The 16694-nt window shown below is 46.3% G+C and overlaps 1 protein-coding gene across 34 annotated transcripts in view; it reads left to right on the top strand.

Moving 5' to 3' along the window:
• MAP4 (microtubule associated protein 4) overlaps nt 1-16694 on the top strand; it is a 1914856-nt gene that overhangs the window by 52191 nt on the left and 1845971 nt on the right. The window contains exon 2 of one of the 34 annotated variants that reach the window (XM_069210827.1): nt 5225-5316. The exons of the other annotated variants lie outside the window; for them this stretch is intronic. The gene's annotated coding sequence lies outside the window, so the exon portion shown is untranslated. The remainder of the gene's footprint in view (nt 1-5224; nt 5317-16694) is intronic. 34 annotated transcript variants of the gene reach the window in all.

Raw genomic sequence — 16694 nt, forward strand, 5'->3', positions numbered from 1 at the left:
GCAAAGTCTCACGCTGCTGGCGGGAAACGTGTTTTGTTTCAAAGTTGCTTCTATGTTGCAAAGTTGCAGTCTTTGGGGAACAGGGCCGCTGTCCTTTGGAGTTCTTGGTCCTTCTAGATGCAGGGTAGTCCTCCGAGGCTTCAGAGGTTGCTGGACCCTGTGGAACGCGTCGCTGGAGCAGTGTCTTTAGAAGTGGGGAGACAGGCTGGTAGAGCTGGGGCCAAAGCAGTTGGTGTCTCCGTCTTCTCTGCAGGTTTTCAGCTCAGCAGTCCTTCTTCTTCTTAGGTTGCAGGAATCTATCTTGCTGGGTTCTGGGAGCCCCTAATATACTCGATTTAGGGGTGTGGGTAGGTCTGGGGGGTTAGTAGCCAATGGCTACTAGCCCTGAGGGTGGCTACACCCTCTTTGTGCCTCCTACCTGAGGGGAGGGGGCACATCCCTAATCCTATTGGGGGAATCCTCCATCTGCAAGCTGGAGGATTTCTAAAAGTCAGAGTCACCTCAGCTCAGGACACCTTACTGGCTGTCCTGACTGGCCAGTGACTCCTCCTTGTTTTTCTCATTATCTCCTCCGGCCTTGCAGCCAAAAGTGGGGCTGTGGCCGGAGGGGGCAGGCAACTCCACTAGCTGGAGTGCCCTGGGGTGCTGTAACAAAGGGGGTGAGCCTTTGAGGCTCACCGCCAGGTGTTACAATTTCTGCAGGGGGAGGTGAGAAGCACCTCCACCCAGTACAGGCTTTGTTACTAGCCACACAGAGTGACAAAGGCACCCTCCCGATGTGGCCAGCAACATGTCTGGTGTGTGGCAGGCTGCTAAAACTAGTCAGCTTACCCGGGTAGTCTGTTAAGGTTTCAGGGGGCACCTCTAAGGTGCCCTCTGGGGTGTATGTTACAATTAAATGTACACTGGCATCTGTGTGCATTTATTGTGCTGAGAAGTTTGATACCAAGCTTCCCAGTTTTCAGTGTAGCCATTATGGTGCTGTGGAGTTCGTGTATGACAGACTCCCAGACCATATACTCTTATGGCTACCCTGCACTTACAATGTCTAAGGTTTTGCTTAGACACTGTAGGGGCATAGTGCTCATGCACTTATGCCCTCACCTATGGTATAGTGCACCCTGCCTTAGGGCTGTAAGGCCTGCTAGAGGGGTGACTTATCTATACCTATAGGCAGTGTGAGGTTGGCATGGCACCCTGAGGGGAGTGCCATGTCGACTTAGTCTTTTTATCCCCACTAGCACACACAAGCTGGCAAGCAGTGTGTCTGTGCTGAGTGAGGGGTCCCCAGGGTGGCATAAGACATGCTGCAGCCCTTAGAGACCTTCCCTGGCATCAGGGCCCTTGGTACCAGGGGTACCAGTTACAAGGGACACCAGTTACAAGGGACTTACCTGGATGCCAGGGTGTGCCAATTGTGGAAACAAAAGTACAGGTTAGGGAAAGAACACTGGTGCTGGGGCCTGGTTAGCAGGCCTCAGCACACTTTCAAATCACAAATTGGCATCAGCAAAGGAAAAAAGTCAGGGGGTAACCATGCCAAGGAGGCATTTCCTTACACTTGGGCATTTGTGGTTTAGGACTAAGCCGGGTAATATCCCTGCTTCTGTGAGTGCTGCTAGCCAAATATTTGAGATGGAAAAAGAAAATTAAAAAATTTTTTTTTTTAAAAAAATTCATTTGAGGTGATAATGAGACAACCAAGCTTGAAAAATGTTATGGATTTATTTATTATAAATGATATTTTCGTCTTGGGATTATTTTAGGTACAGTTGGATATTCATTAACCTAAGCATCTGATGTAAATTGCCAGAGTTTAAACGTAGGTAATGAAAAATGAGATTGGGTCTTGGGGACCACCATAGAGCATGGGCATTGGGAGGTAATGGGAGTGTTCTAACCTGATAGGTTGGACTGAATTCTTAAATGAGAAATGGTAAGATGAGGACGTTATAATTGATGCCCATTTGAGTTTTTAAAGTGTGTTAGTGTTGTGTGGGCCAGTATGTCAAAAGCTCCTGAGAGGTCCAGTACAAGCAGTAGGCAGAGCAACCAATTGTGGAAGTACTTATGGGAAGTAAAATGTAAGCTTCAGGTGGCACTGGCGTTGCCTTTTTGCTTGTTGTTGGCACTGCTGAATCCTTTATTTTCGTCATGTGAAGGTGCCTAGAACTATCAGTCAGTCAACCAATCAAAAAAAAATTGTAAAGCGCAGCACTGTAGCCCCTTGGGGTATCTGGGCGCTGAGGGTGCCAAGTCTCCGTTGAAGAGCCAGGTCTTGAGTTTCTTTTTGAAGTCTTCCAGGGAGGGTGCTGTTTGGAGGTGGGAGGGGGGCAGGTTGTTCCAGGTCTTGGCAGAGATGTAGGAGAAGGAGTGGGTCCTGATGTGGCTACAAAGAATGCACGGGGGGCAAGGGCAAGAGAGGAGGAGTGCAGGTGTGTTGAGGGAGTTGATGGAATTTCAGTTTGATTGCTGTAGAACGATCCTTAATTGTGTAGAGCTTTGAAGGCGTGCATGAGGATCATGAACTGACATCTCGTGGGGAGTGGGGTTAATGTAGCTCCGTTTGGAGAGGTGCAGGATGAATCTGGCTGACGCATTCTAGTGTTACTCGTTCTCCTTGAAATATGTGGATATTTAGATAGTTTCCCTTGTAAGTGTAGTCAATGGGCCACTTAAAAGCCTTTATCTTTCAGTGCTTCACTGCTGTTGTGGCAACAGACCGCTCAGCAGAGGAAGCAATTGAAGCAGCTTATTGGTGGTGACACTCAGGATACAAGAGTCTTACTCCTCATGCACTTTATTACAGTTAGCTGCTCTGGACTCACAGTTCGGTGTTGAGATCAGAAGTAAAGCAAAAGGCATTGCACATGCAGGAGTACCTATGCCTTTTTCAAAATGAAGCATCAAAGCAGAAGACAGGATGGAAACGGAACCTTTTCTCTTGCTTGCGTCGTTCGGAAAGCATATGTGCAGAGGCCTTAAGCCTGCGTATTAAGCCTCTTTAAGGTACTTATTTCTCTTTTCTCAGTTTAGATGTGAGCGAACCGATACATTGTTTGCAGCATAAGGTGCAAGACATGATGACATCAAGGGGTTCTTGTTGCAGAACTATCCATAAGGTCAAAGGGCAAATAATTTGTGAGTGCCCAATGGTTCCTGAATGGATTAAATAACTGTAGTTGGGGGTTCCGATTTTATGGTATCCATATTTTGACGTTTTCTTCTGTAGTTATTCATATTTATTTTTAGTGTATGCTTGGAAGCCCGATGGGTTTTAAAGCTGCGAATACCCATGTATGATAGGCTTGAATGAAAACATAAAAGTTGTCCTACAAACATTTGTGCACATTGCATATTTTAAGCTTCATTCGATAAATTCTCTTTTTGATTTACTCCACAGCCCGTCAATATGCGCAGCTATTGGTCTAGCATTCATAACTGGCAGCATTAAGAAGCGCTTGAAAAAACAATTTTCTGTTTCTATCCATATCTGAAAACGAACAGAGGCAAGGAGAGATTTTCTGTTTGTTTTAATCTGTAAAAAATCAATGAAAACTGAAAATAAACTGCGAGCCTTAACCATAATACACGGAAGCTGCCATCCCCATGAAAAACATGCTCTCATATATCTGATATGAAACAGCCCTAATCTCTGTAATAATAGACATATCTTTTCTGTAATAATATATTTCAGTTTACTGTGCAAAACATAACTGCCCACATCCAGTTCAAATAATTAGGTGGATGAGACACTTTGCAACTCCTTTTCTATATTTCTTTCCCTGAAAATTGAGTATTCCCATGGTAAAGAGACCATTCTGGCAGTATGTTGTATTTATTGTACCGCTGAACGTCTCTGCTGAGCAACAGGAATAGATCTTCGTTTTCGAAACCACAAAGCTGCCTTTCACGGTGAATTATATCAAAATATGTTTACAAACAATTACATCTGGCACACGAGTGTGTTTATTTTTGCGACACACATTTCACTGTTGTTCAACGTGGCTCCAATTATAAGACCCTTCTTTAGGAGTAGGAGGCCAAATGATTGAGGGGTTGAGGGAGTACTGTTGTGACTACATACTACAGCAAGCATTGCCAAAGCCAATAGGTCTTAACCATACAAGAGCAATTAGCAGTGTGTTTTTGCCATTCTGTACACCAGTATGGCAGCTGTTCAGTATAGCTTAAAGTTAGTGGAGTGGGTTGAGGGGGAGGGGGAGGGCGAGGGCGTAGAGTGTCATAGATTGGATTTTCTTGAGTAGGGAAGTAGAGTGTCATAGGGTGTTGCAGAGTTGAGGGGAGTAGAGTTCAGTGGTTCAGTTGCAGAGTGTGGTAGTGGCATGGGGTAGAATGGGTTGAGGTAGAGGGGTGTATCGGAGTGGGGTGTATTGGATCAGGGTGGATCGGATCGTGCTGAATTAGCTCTTAGTGGAGTAGATTTGATTTGGCTGGACTCTATCGGTGGGCGTGATTGGATCGGAGTAGGCTGGAGTGGAGTAGATTGGATTTGGCTGAATTGGACCAGCGTGCGGTGGACGATGGGACTGAAAGGGGAGTAATTGGGGCAAATGTTTGTTTCCAAGATATCTCGATCTATATTTCCCAATCTGACACTGAATCCCAACCACTTTTAGAACAATTAGCGACTCCAGGGGTCGCTCCAAAATACCAGACACTAACTCCCTGAAAGGGCTGCCAACAACTCATCAACCCAAGCCCTCATCCAGATTAGTCACTACAAATTCCAGATCCGCTGCCGTTAAGACATCCTCTGACTGCTTCAAAACCCTGTACTCCATGGTACAATCTCTGGTGAGGTCTACATTGGATTCTCTTACCAGTAGACTAATGTGTGTGGAAAGCCTCACTTCCAGCTGTCTAGATTATTGAAACCTAAGTCAGTTTAAACTACCAGCCTTCCTTTGCCTAATGCCAGTGTGGATCCTACTCGGGGGGGGGGTTTGGAGGGGGTGGGCTGTTCTTTCTTCTCAGCATTCCCCACCCCTGACTTCTGCTGGCAAAAACTAATGCTGTGCCCACAAATTGTAACTCGGGTGAACAATCACATCTTTACTCACAGCCATTTGTAAGTGGAGCAAACGTCTGCCACGCAAATTGAACCACACCTTTATCGCCACTTACTAGCATGCAATCCTGTAAAGAGTTACCTGTGAGGAAGACTAGTAGGCAATTGTTTTTTTTTGTGGTTTTTTTATAGACCCATCATCTGAAGCAACGCCTGGTGTGATAATCTTGCCAGTGCCAACAACTGAATCTTGAAACTTACTGAGAAACAAGTCCCTTGACTGGGTAGGTAACAAAACAGGTCTAGCAGGTATTCCTCTTTGAAATATCAAAATGGGCACAAGGGTGAAATGGGTTGGTAGAGGCAGTAAAGCACTACCGGGTGATCATGTAGTTTTTTCTTTTAAATCACCTTGCCTAGTCTGCACTATTCTGTGTAGGACCGCTTCCCCAATTGTTCCTTTACATTAAATGTCAGTTTTACAGCTTGGCAACTTCTGTAACCTCCGCATATAGCCAGTGGTTTAAGACTGTCGGCCAGACCTCCACCAATGCACACCCCTGAATTCCAATTTCCCCTCGCCACCTATAATTGTTTTGCCAGTTTTTCTACCTTAGATGGGGGTAGATTGAGTTGGTGCCAAACTCGATTGAGTTCCTATAGGTGACAGAAGAGACTCCTATGCCTGTGGGTCCCTAATAGATATATCGTCCAATCTTGATGACTGTCACTATATGCGCAACCTCTCTACTCCCTTACCTTCAAACAATTTGGGTGCTTGTTCCACATCAGGTTTAGAGGTAGTGGGAACCTTTCTTCAAATGTCTTTTGGGTCCTTTGGGTCCTAATTTGGAACGCGGCAGGCTTATGTGCAAAGGTCAGTACCCCAGAGTTGCTGCATTTTGTGGCAAGATTCTGTGTCTCCAGGAGATTTAGTCGGTCAAGCCTACGGCTACAGAACTTATTACATTCCAGTGGTTCCTCTAAATTCTGGCATAACTAAGGGTGGCCTATGCATGTACGTTGCTATTTGCCATTCCCTAGTATAACCATACTGGTGACATCATTTATATTATCAAATCATCGCTATTGAAACGTCATCTTCTTGTTACCTTGTGGTGGTTAACTTCTACTATAATGCATTAATGTCCGAAGTGCTGACCTTCGTTGGGCAGCTCGACCAAGACATTGAGCACTTTTGTAAGTGTGATAGGAAGGAAATAATTCCACTTTGGGGGTGGTAATTTTAAAATATTTGGGAATGGAATGTTTTGATATTCATCTGTGTTCACTGCTATCAAAAAAGAGTTATGGTCTGACAGACACTTGTGATTGTGATCTGTCCCTTTTTATAAACAATAGATACAGTAAAAAAACTTTATGAATTGCTGTTCAAAAACGACTTGGCCGTTTGTAATAAACTGTGCATCCCCTTTATTCCATTTAAGTGTACTATTAATGGCAGAGGTGGGAACATTATTATTGATTACAATTTGTAAGCACAAAGAGGCTTTTAGATTTGGTCGGATGATCTAGCAATTCCTAATGTTATTCTTAAGACTTTTCTGGATCATATACAGGGGATCAAAGAAGGTTTACTTGTCAGAAGGAGGAGACCAATCTGCATGAGACCAGGGTGGTTTGATTCTGTCTGCTCTAAGGCACAGAAGCAACTCCAAGAACCTCTTCACAAATCCCATAGGTCCCCTCAGGAAGGACAGGCCTATAGACCAGCATATAGACTAGCTGTGAAAAGGAGATAGATTGATTTACAGGATGAAGCCTGGGAAGCCCTTCATGAAGCCATCCCTAGTAAGGATTGCAGAGCCTTTTGGCGTGTGCTATACTCGCTCTACTTGAGTGAAGGCAGCGGCCTACGGCTGCAGGACGCAATCAGCGAAATTGAGTGTTATTCGTTTTTCAAAAACTTTACTTATTCCCTCCCGCCCTCCCACAGGAGATGGTTGAATGAGCACCCATTGATTTAGAAGCTATTGCTGCGGAAACTTCCTGTAGCACTGAGAGGCTCTCATTTTCCTTAGAGCAAGTTAATATGGCTCTTATGGCCAGTAAGAGTAGGGAAGCACCAGCCCTGATGGCATACCTGTTGACGTTTTTAAGGCAAATATTCCCCTTTGAGGGGCCCTTCCTGTCCCTGGTATTCAGAGCATGTTGCAGGTCTGGTTTTCTTTTTGATAACACGTAATCAGTCACCCATGTATAAGAAGGGTGATCGCTCTAATCCTGCCTGTTATTGCCTGATTTCACTACTTGATTCGCTGGTGAAAGTAGTGGTCTGTATTATTTTGGACAGAAATGAAGGGGCTAAAAGCAACTAACTTATCTGACTTACGATATAGCTTTCGCAGTGGCCTGGGGGTGATAGAACAGGGGCTAATTCTGCATCTTTTAATTGGAAAGTATACCCTGATTAAGAAGGGACACATTTTCCTAACCTTCGTAGACCTATCCAGTGCATTTGATAGGGAACTGTACTCCGGGAGTGGAGCCTCGGTATGGCATGGTATTAAGGGAGAATGCACCTTTCCATTCAGCATAGAGGGGGTCAGACAGGGATTTGTTTTTTCACCCTTCCTGTTTACATTGTATATTAATAGTTTGGGCAAAGTGTTAACAGAAAACTGTAGCAATCTCCCACAAGATGGTCGCCGTCCTATCCCAGCCCTTCTCTATGCAGTTGATGCCATTCTCAAGGCCCGTACTCACCTGGGTTTGCAACTGGTTACTTACTTACTTTGTCAACTGCATGCAAGCTCTAGGCGTTTTAGTCGATTTGAGCAAAACTTAAGTAATAAATGTGGGAGAAGGTCTATAAAGTGCTGGGATATAACGATTGGTGACACAAAGATTAATTTTACTTCTTCCATCTCATAACAGGTTATTTTATTTGACAAGGATGGATCATGGAAACAGGCTATCAACACAAGGAAATTATATTTGATGAAAGCCACCACTGCAGAGAGCCCTTTTGCAATTAAACTTGTCAAGAAACCCTTTAACAAGATGTTGGCTATTTATAAAGCCAAGTGTTTGTCGACCACCTTGAACGGGACAGGAGTTTAGGGTTACAGCAGTAGTCAATCAATACAACTGTTAGAAAATACGTTTTTCAGTAACCTTCTTGCTGCACCAAAGAGCTGTTCATCTTTTGTGCGTCATTCTGAACTTGGGGTCGCCTTTTTAACAGACATGGCCAGAATCCTGCTTGTTTTACTCAGGCACAAGATCTGGTCCTCTGAGCATACTAGGCTTAACCGTGAGGACATTAGTGATTGCCTTAAATCTACCTTTGCGCTCCAGATTCCTTGGTTGAAATATATGAACGTTTTTTGCCTAGACCATTGTCATCCCAAAGTTTTTGCCTTGTCTGAAACACTGGAGCATAATAACAGGAATTAACAAGCATTTGCAATGCAGAAGGTCTGGCAGTAGCGAGAGTTAGAGCTTTTGGTGTTGTAAATGACAATGAAAATCTCACCTTTGGGGCCTTATAAATATTTAGCCATGCAGCACATTAAACCTTTATCAAGATCTATAATGGACAACCTGCAGATCACATATTGGCACCGTAGTTGAATCCATGCAGCTCTTCCTGCCCGTGGGTGATAACATAAGGAGCACTGAGTTGGGTAATAAATAACATGTGGCTTTCTGGTTCAAATCCTAGCAGTTGGGGAGCAGTTTCTGTGAATACAGCAAGGATTGCGGGCCCATTGTCTACTAGCCACCCGATGAGCAGGGATGATGCATTACCAGAATCCAAAGGAGCATTTTTCTTGCGCCTTCTCCCATTATGGTGACACTGTAAGGCTTTCTTAATGTAGTACCTTTATTGTAGAAATCAGAGATTTAGCAGTGCAGTTGTATAAATGCATAAATTTAGCAAAAATCCTATAAATAAAATTAAAACATGGTGCAGTGTTGTAAATAGATGAGTACAACCGTTGTGGGATATTATCGGACTATACTGACCAAAGTACAGTGCTCAGGATAGTGTGTTTGGCCGAAAAGATCATGCTGGCAGCCGGTTGCTTCCTTAATTCTCTGGCATTTTATTGCTGTGAGACACCTCCCCACACACTGCATATTTTGAATACTCTATTTCCTTAGCCCTGCCCCGGAAACTGCGCAGACGTACACTTGAGGCGTGTTCCCATGGCAACGCAAGCTTGTCTACGCATAATGTTATCATACCAGGTAGAATATGTGAATTACATAAAGTGTGTAGCGATATATCCCTAACTACTCCCAAAACAGTTGACATAAGCAACTCGATTCAAAGCGCCACAGCCGCCATGAGCATGACCGCGAAAGAGAGACAAAACTCAAAGAAAAGGCTCAACAGTTGAAAATAAAAAAACATACCATTGAACATGAAGCATTGTGCCGAGCTGTGAGGAGAAAGGATCTCGGTTCAGATTAAAGGGAAAACTGAAACCAGCAGGAGAATGGGGGCAGAGCCATCACATGCTGGAGGAAGCGTGACGTAGTGTGATGGCCGACAAAAAATTTCTCTTAGTGAATGCTCCCTGGGCGGGAAGTTAGCGTGCACAAAGGAGGGACATTTAGCACAATGCACCAATAAAAGTGAAGCATTTAAGACATGCACAACAAAGAACGATTGACAAGTGGGCGTGGCTTAAGCCCCTATACTGAACACAGCATGTCTCACAGAGAGAGCGCATGCGCTGCCTAGAGTCGACCTAAAAACGGTGTTCTTCACTTTGCTGAAGGACTTAAGATTGTCCACAGAGTTGCTAAAGCCTAGTGTTCTAAAAAACAAAGTAATGTTGGTCACTTAAAACATACAACAATATCTCAGGTTTGTGCACAATGCCTGACACAATTTTGTTTTAACACATTTCAGACTGGACATTTTCCACTGATTGACCAGTTTTCCAACTATAAAAGATTGGTCTGCAACACTAGCAAAATGCCCTTGTGAAAACTTGTCAGACCAAATTAAGGTGCATATTGTCCTTTTCTTCAAATGTTATAAAGCTGTGAGGAAGTGTTTACTATTACCCATGCTGAGAGAATATAATTTTGTACAGTGTCATCCTTCATACTTGTTTCTGTAATCCTTACGTGCCTTACCTATTTGCAGTATCATGACAACTTATCTATCTATGGGTAGTGGTAAATTGCAGGAATTATTTTAATATTCATAATGACACTTATGTCTAGCTGAAGTTGTACTCTTTGGGCTGTTTGTACATGATGACCATAATTGTGATCTTAGTACATTTGGCCTTAATGGCCCTTTGTGGTGTATTGTATTATGCCTGTATGCTTTTTAGGGGAAATTATTTATAGGCAGTGATGAACCTATATGATGAGTGTGAACTCCTATAATGCCTCTGTTACGATTAGTTGAGCTTGTACTCTTTGCACTTGATGACTATAATGTGATTTTAACACATTTTTAATGCCCTTTCAGAATATTATTTACTGATTTCTATGCTCTTATGGTTTTTAAACAAACGAAATTGAATGAAGCTTATTTTTATTTGATTTTGAGTGGGGCAGGTGGTTTTGGGTTGGAGTGGGGCAGGTGGTTTTGGGTTGGAGTGGGGCAGGTGGTTTTGGATTGGAGTGGGTCAGGTGGTTTTGGATTGGAGTGGTACTATAAATGTGTACATACTCATTTTACTGTTTAGTATGTGCCACTAGCTATCATGGTCGCTTCAGAGAACGAAGTGGCTTTGTACTGTTGGTGCTATAGTTTACTGTGTATTGCAGCGGAAACATTGCAGACTACTTCGTATTTGAGTTGCGCTGAAAATGTGGGCAGGGGATTTAGCATGTTGGCTTTTGAACTGGGAGACCTTGGTTTGTTCCTTCCTTGACTTCATTATGACCGTAGGCAGATTGCATTTAGCTTCAGTTCCCTTTCCGATAGATGTTAAACATGGCTATCCGCTTAATCCGCTCCTAGTTAAAAATTGAGTTTAAGTGGATTACTCTGTCTCCATATCTGTCTTCTGGAGCAGCACTGTTAACTCCCATGATGGTACCAGGGTCTGGCAAGATCATGACTTGGGTGGTGGCATCTTGGAACCTCTGTTGGTGCAGGAGTTGGAGGTGCCATCTACAATCGCCTCAAGGGTCGAAGCATCTACCTTCTCAGACCAAAGTGTGTTTTCCGTGGGCCCTGCCACTTTCCCTTTTCAAGGAATTGTCCATAGTTCTGTCTCTTGTCTCACAGTCTTAAGAATTGTAGAGAAAAGTTGGTCTACGCTGGAGCTGGCTAAGCAAAAGCCTCCTATCCTTAATGCATTCACTCTTCTGGACTACCTCTTGATTTTTAGGTCAAGCGTAAGCGTACAACCTCTTGTATACTTTTAAGCATACTTCTTCTGTGGGTTTCCAGCTATTTAATTTGTTAGTTTCAGTGTCATTTAGGTTTAAGATATTTTATTTATTTTTAAAGTGATAACCATACAGCTTCTCCCACCTACAGCCATTGGCCAGTAGGAAGGGGTAGACAGGAAGGAAGAGGGATGGAGGAGAGGGTGGAGATAGAGGAAGGGAGAGGCACCTTATTTGCAGCAATCTGTTGTTATTCGTTGGGTCTGTCCAGGGTGCATGTTATCGCTCGGGAATCGTTTGTCAGGGGTATGTATGCTGGTTTAATTAGGAGGGTCTATTGTCCTTGTCAGTCATAGGATGCATACGTATGATGGGCAGGTTGGTTCTCTAAATTCTTCTGACATATATCTAATAGACTGGCCCCACGAGAGGGGAAGCGTACCAGTTGCTGCCGATGTCAGTTTTTCCATACCCATAAGGGTCCACAGCTTGTGTAGCCAGTCAGTATGGGTGGGAATGGTCTCCGAGCACCAGCATGCCAGCAGTAGTTGTTTAGCAGCTTCCATAGCCAGAGTAATAGCTCAACCCCTAGCAGAGCGAAGTGGGTACGTTTTGGGGTCAGGAAGGCCCAGCAAGATATAATTAGGGAACCGTGGTATGTTGTTGTCATATGTTTCATCTATTGCTTGGAGAATTGTGCTCCAAAAGGAGGCGATTTTCGGGCAGTACCACAGTATGAGCGTGAGTGTGCCTTCCCGACCGCATCTGCGCCAGCACCGGTCATCGACACGCGCCCCCCATTTATCCACATGCGCAGGTGTATAATACATGTAATGGGCTATTTTCAGAAACATTTCTTTAGTGGTTGTGGCGTGGGCTGTCACTCGTGCCCTGTGTAAAACATCTCGCCACCTTCGATCCGTGAATGTGCGCTCCCATTCCGACTCCCATCTGCGCCTCGCTGGGTGGTGGGAAGTGCGGTTGGCATAACCAGGAAAGCGTGTATATCGGACAGGAGTCGCTTGTCCATTTCTCTAGTTAAGAGCCACTGTTCAAAGCGTGGTAGGGGTCGACTCGCATGCGGGCGTATTGCAGGGGAGGTTACCCAGTGATGAACAGCCAGATATTGCTAGTATGTGGTTTCGGGGAGATCATATTCTGCTTGGAGACTGTTAAAGTCCATGACACCCTTCCTATGAAAAAGGTCAACAATCCTCTTGCACTGTGAGTCCTGCCACGATAGGTAAGTGGGCTCGCTGACTGACTGCAGGAGGAAAGTCAGGATTACCGATACGCAGCATCTGGGGGAAATCGATGTGGATAGCGCTTTTGCTGTCTGTACTTTGTCCCATGCGCCCAGGGTAGCCCGAAGGACAAGGGAAACATACATCCCGGGTGGGCGGTGTCTCCTGGGCAGTCATGGCACCTTCCAGATGTGAACTCCTGCCACCGCTTGATTGATAAAGCACCAATATTTTTCCGTCCGGTTGGGCCCATTCAACCATATAGCGCAGCTGAGCTGCGCAACAATAGCTAAGCAGATGCATGACACCCAGCCCTCCCTCTTGTCTGTGGTAGGTATGCCTGGGCCTTCAACATTCTAGCCATCTTGCCACTCCAAATATACTCCCATATAAGCACCTACAGCTTGACTAGAAGGTTGGGAGGCGGTTGCAATGGCAGGGTCTGCATAAGGTGGAGTATTTTAGGCAGAAGAGTCATCTTAATCACTGTTAGGCGACCCACCCAGGAGAGGCCATAGGCTCTCCATTACGTCAATTCAGTGCGTGTGATGTCTAATATCCTATTATAGTTATGTGCTGGAGTCACCTCAGGCGTGAGATGTATTCTCAGGCTCAGCTATGTGATTTCTTGTGCGGCCCATGGGAAGGGAAGACTCACCTCTAGGGAAGCCCTCTTCCCCCTCAGGGATAGTTAAGTTCAGTATCAACGTTTTAGTGAGATTGGTTTTAAAGCCCCAGACTTTGCTAAATGCGGTCAGTTCTGCCATGACCCCAGAGAGGGAGGTTTGAGGTTGGGATAGGAGGAGCAGCATGTCATCTGCGTAGATAGCAAGTTTATGCGCTCTACCACCCATCGGCAGCCCGGATATATCTGGGTGTTGTTGTTAACGCTCAGCGAAGGTCCCATATACAGGGAAAATAGCAAGGGAGCAGCCCTGTCACGTGCCCCTTGAGATAGGGAATGGCTGGGACGTTTCTCCATTCACAGATACCATGTCTCTATGTTTATCATAGTTGCAGCGGATTCAGTCATGGAATCTGGAGCCGAGTCCCAGATGCTGCAAAACCACATGGAGATACATCCAGTGAACCCAGTCAAAGGCTTTCTCTTCGTCAATGGAGAGGAGGAGGGCTGGGATTTGGGCGCGATGTACCTTATCCAGCAGGTGACATAATATTTCAGTATTATCGCTACATGAGCGCTCGGGGATAAACCCTGTTTGGTCTGGATCAACCAGACCCTGCTTGTACAGGTTCAACCTGTGGTCCAAAATTCCCGTAAAAATCTTAGCACCCACATTCAGTAGTGTAATGGGGCAATTGGAGGAGCACAGGTGCAGGTCCTTTCCCGGCTTAGGGATAACGGTCACCACACCCAGTTGCATCATTGGGGTGAGCCGTGCTCAACGCATTGTACAACCGAGCCAGCACTGGAGCTAGCAGGGTGCCAAAGGATTTATTGAATTCTACTCCAAAGCCGTCTGCACCCGGTGCTTTACCTGTTTGCAGACGGTGTATGGCCGCATGGACCTCCGTGGGCATGACATCCCTTTCAAGCACGTCACTATCCACTGGGGGGATTCAGGTCAGAGAGTCTGATTCCAAATAGTCCTCCACTTCGTCCACATATAGGTCTGAGTAGAACCGCTCAAACTGTTGGAGAATTATCTCTTCCTGACAAGTCCGAGTGCTGTCAGGCAGCCGCAACTCCGCCACTCTTCGTCCCGTGGCCTGTGCACGGAGACAGTGGGCCAGGAAGCGGCCTGCCTTGTTTCCCCCCTGCATAGAATTTTTGCTTAGTCCGGAGGAGGGCATCCTCCGCCCTATCCTCTTCCAGAGCACATAGCTTTTTCCGGAGAGTGTTGTTGTCTCCTCACTACCAGAGAAACAGTCTGGCTATGTGTGACCTCCAGAGTCCTTATGTCATCCTCTAGCTGCTGACGCTTCTCCTGACGGGCCCTGTTTAATCTTGCCGCTATCGCTATGAACTGACTCCTAACAACCCCTTTAAGGGCTTCCCATAATACTGATCGTGGGAGTGTGAGCAGGGAGTGATCCAATATGGAAGCCACCCCAATCTTAGTCTTGGTAACCAGGTTGGTAATGCACGGTGTGGTGAGCAAGAGGTCAATGTGTGCGTAGGTTTAGTGCGCGACTGAGAAGGAGTACGCCCTCTCCATCGGTTGTTCCCTGCCCCAATTGTCAGTTAGACCTTCCTCCCCAACCACCCCTGAAAGTCTTTTGGGAAAGCTTCTATCTGACCATATCTCTGAACAGATCTGTCTAGCTGGGGATCCGAAACCAGGTTAAAATTCTATTCCCCCCCCCCCCCCCCCCCCCCCGAACCACAATGTCCTCGTCGGAGGTAGCCAGGACCCTCCCCAGGGCATCTCTTAGGAAGCGTTCCTGATGTTAAATTGGCCCGTAAATATTAGCAACCGTCATCCTATGCCCTCGAATATCTATGTGAAGAGAGAGAAGCCTTCCAGGGATCTCAGCATCTCAGCTTGTACACTAAGTACCCTCCCTGGGAAATTTGTGGCCAAAAGGACTGCTACTCCTTTCCGCCTCCCAGGGCCTAAAAAACAGAACTGACGATCAAACCAGCGTGACCTCAGCCTTTTCCAGTCTCAGTGGATGAAATTAGTTTCCTGTAGCAGACAGATCAGCCTGTGTATCTCTAAGCTGCAGCAACAGAGCTTGTCACTTCACAGTTGCATTAAGGCCCGAATATTTAGACTAAGGATAGTGATCGTAGGGGAGATGAGGGTATGTCACTGTGGTTTCTTAGACCGTCCAACCACTAGTGAGGAGACCCTACTCTGTAGACCCATGAATGACGAAGGGGTGGAGGTAGGGGGATAGAACAGGGGGAGGGGAAACAATCGACAGGGGATAAACTTTTAAGGTGTTCCCCACCTGGAAACAGGCATAGTTCAGTCTGGGGGTGAGCCCGGTCTTCATTCTGTCATCAGGGGACCACTACTCCGGAGGGGGTTGGAGCTCCGCCACACGGCTGTCTCAATCAGTTGTCTCTTTGCCTGTACCAAATCTTGTTCTGCTTCATCTGTCTGCCCAGCAGACCGCTGTCAATAGTCGACGAGTGAGCCTTATGTAGTTACTAAGGTATATCATTGGTCTGAGTCCACTTCGTAGACGCTGTCATGACTGTGTAAGCTCCTAAGCAGTGCCACCCTCTCTTTTTGTCTCTCTGCTGTTGTGGGTTATGAAATTTATTTAGTCTGGCCTGGGATTTTGAGCGTCCCCCCATCAGTTTGCGGCAGCCGCTCTCGTACATTTGGCTGCTGAGCTTGATCACCGAGGCATGGCGGCATTCCCTCCATGCCCTGTTACCATCCCAGTAGAAGCACAGGAGATTTCGAAGAAAGTGTTCTTATTTCAATACTTCTTAGGATTGAGCCCTCCAAGTGCTTGACTGCCCCCACCTCCCTCTGGGCCTGCGGGTCTCCAGTGCTGGATATTTGGGTCGTCTCAGATTCCTGCCCGTTGGTCACAATCAGTGCTCCCTTCTTGTTTCCCCAGTTTCCGGCCTCTTCCGCAGATCCTATGCTTGTAGTTTGTTACCCAGGAATTTTCTCTGTTCCCTTCAAAAGCCACACCGTTGGTGTCCAGACGCATCAGCAATCGCATGGGTCCCCGGGTCAGAGGGCATTTACTCATCTTCCGCCCCTCGCCTCAGCATGGTCCTCAGGGCTTGTGGCGTTCTCTGGCCCGATTGGCGTACTGTGCCATCCAGTGCTCCTCTCATGGGAGCCGGTCAGCGCCTGTAGCCACGCATTGCGGTTGCCCTTGCTCCTTGTCCTTCTGCAGCATCAGCGTCAGATTACTCCTGTGTCTCGTGAGGCTTCCCGTCCGCCCCTCTCCTCTTCGGGCCCCACCTGATTCCTGCTACCTGCTCTGCGCTGACTTCTTCTCACGCTTTTTTGGCGGCCACTCGGGTGTCCCCAGGTCTCTGCCCAGCTGGGCCCGTCCTGCAATCACTTTCGTCCTTGCGTCGCCCACGGCAGCCCCCTGCAGCCCCAACTAGCGGTAGTGGGACCTGGCTCCCACCGCTCCTCTCCTTC

Source organism: Pleurodeles waltl, chromosome 10, assembly GCF_031143425.1.
Source record: "Pleurodeles waltl isolate 20211129_DDA chromosome 10, aPleWal1.hap1.20221129, whole genome shotgun sequence".
Classification (NCBI taxonomy): domain Eukaryota; kingdom Metazoa; phylum Chordata; class Amphibia; order Caudata; family Salamandridae; genus Pleurodeles; species Pleurodeles waltl.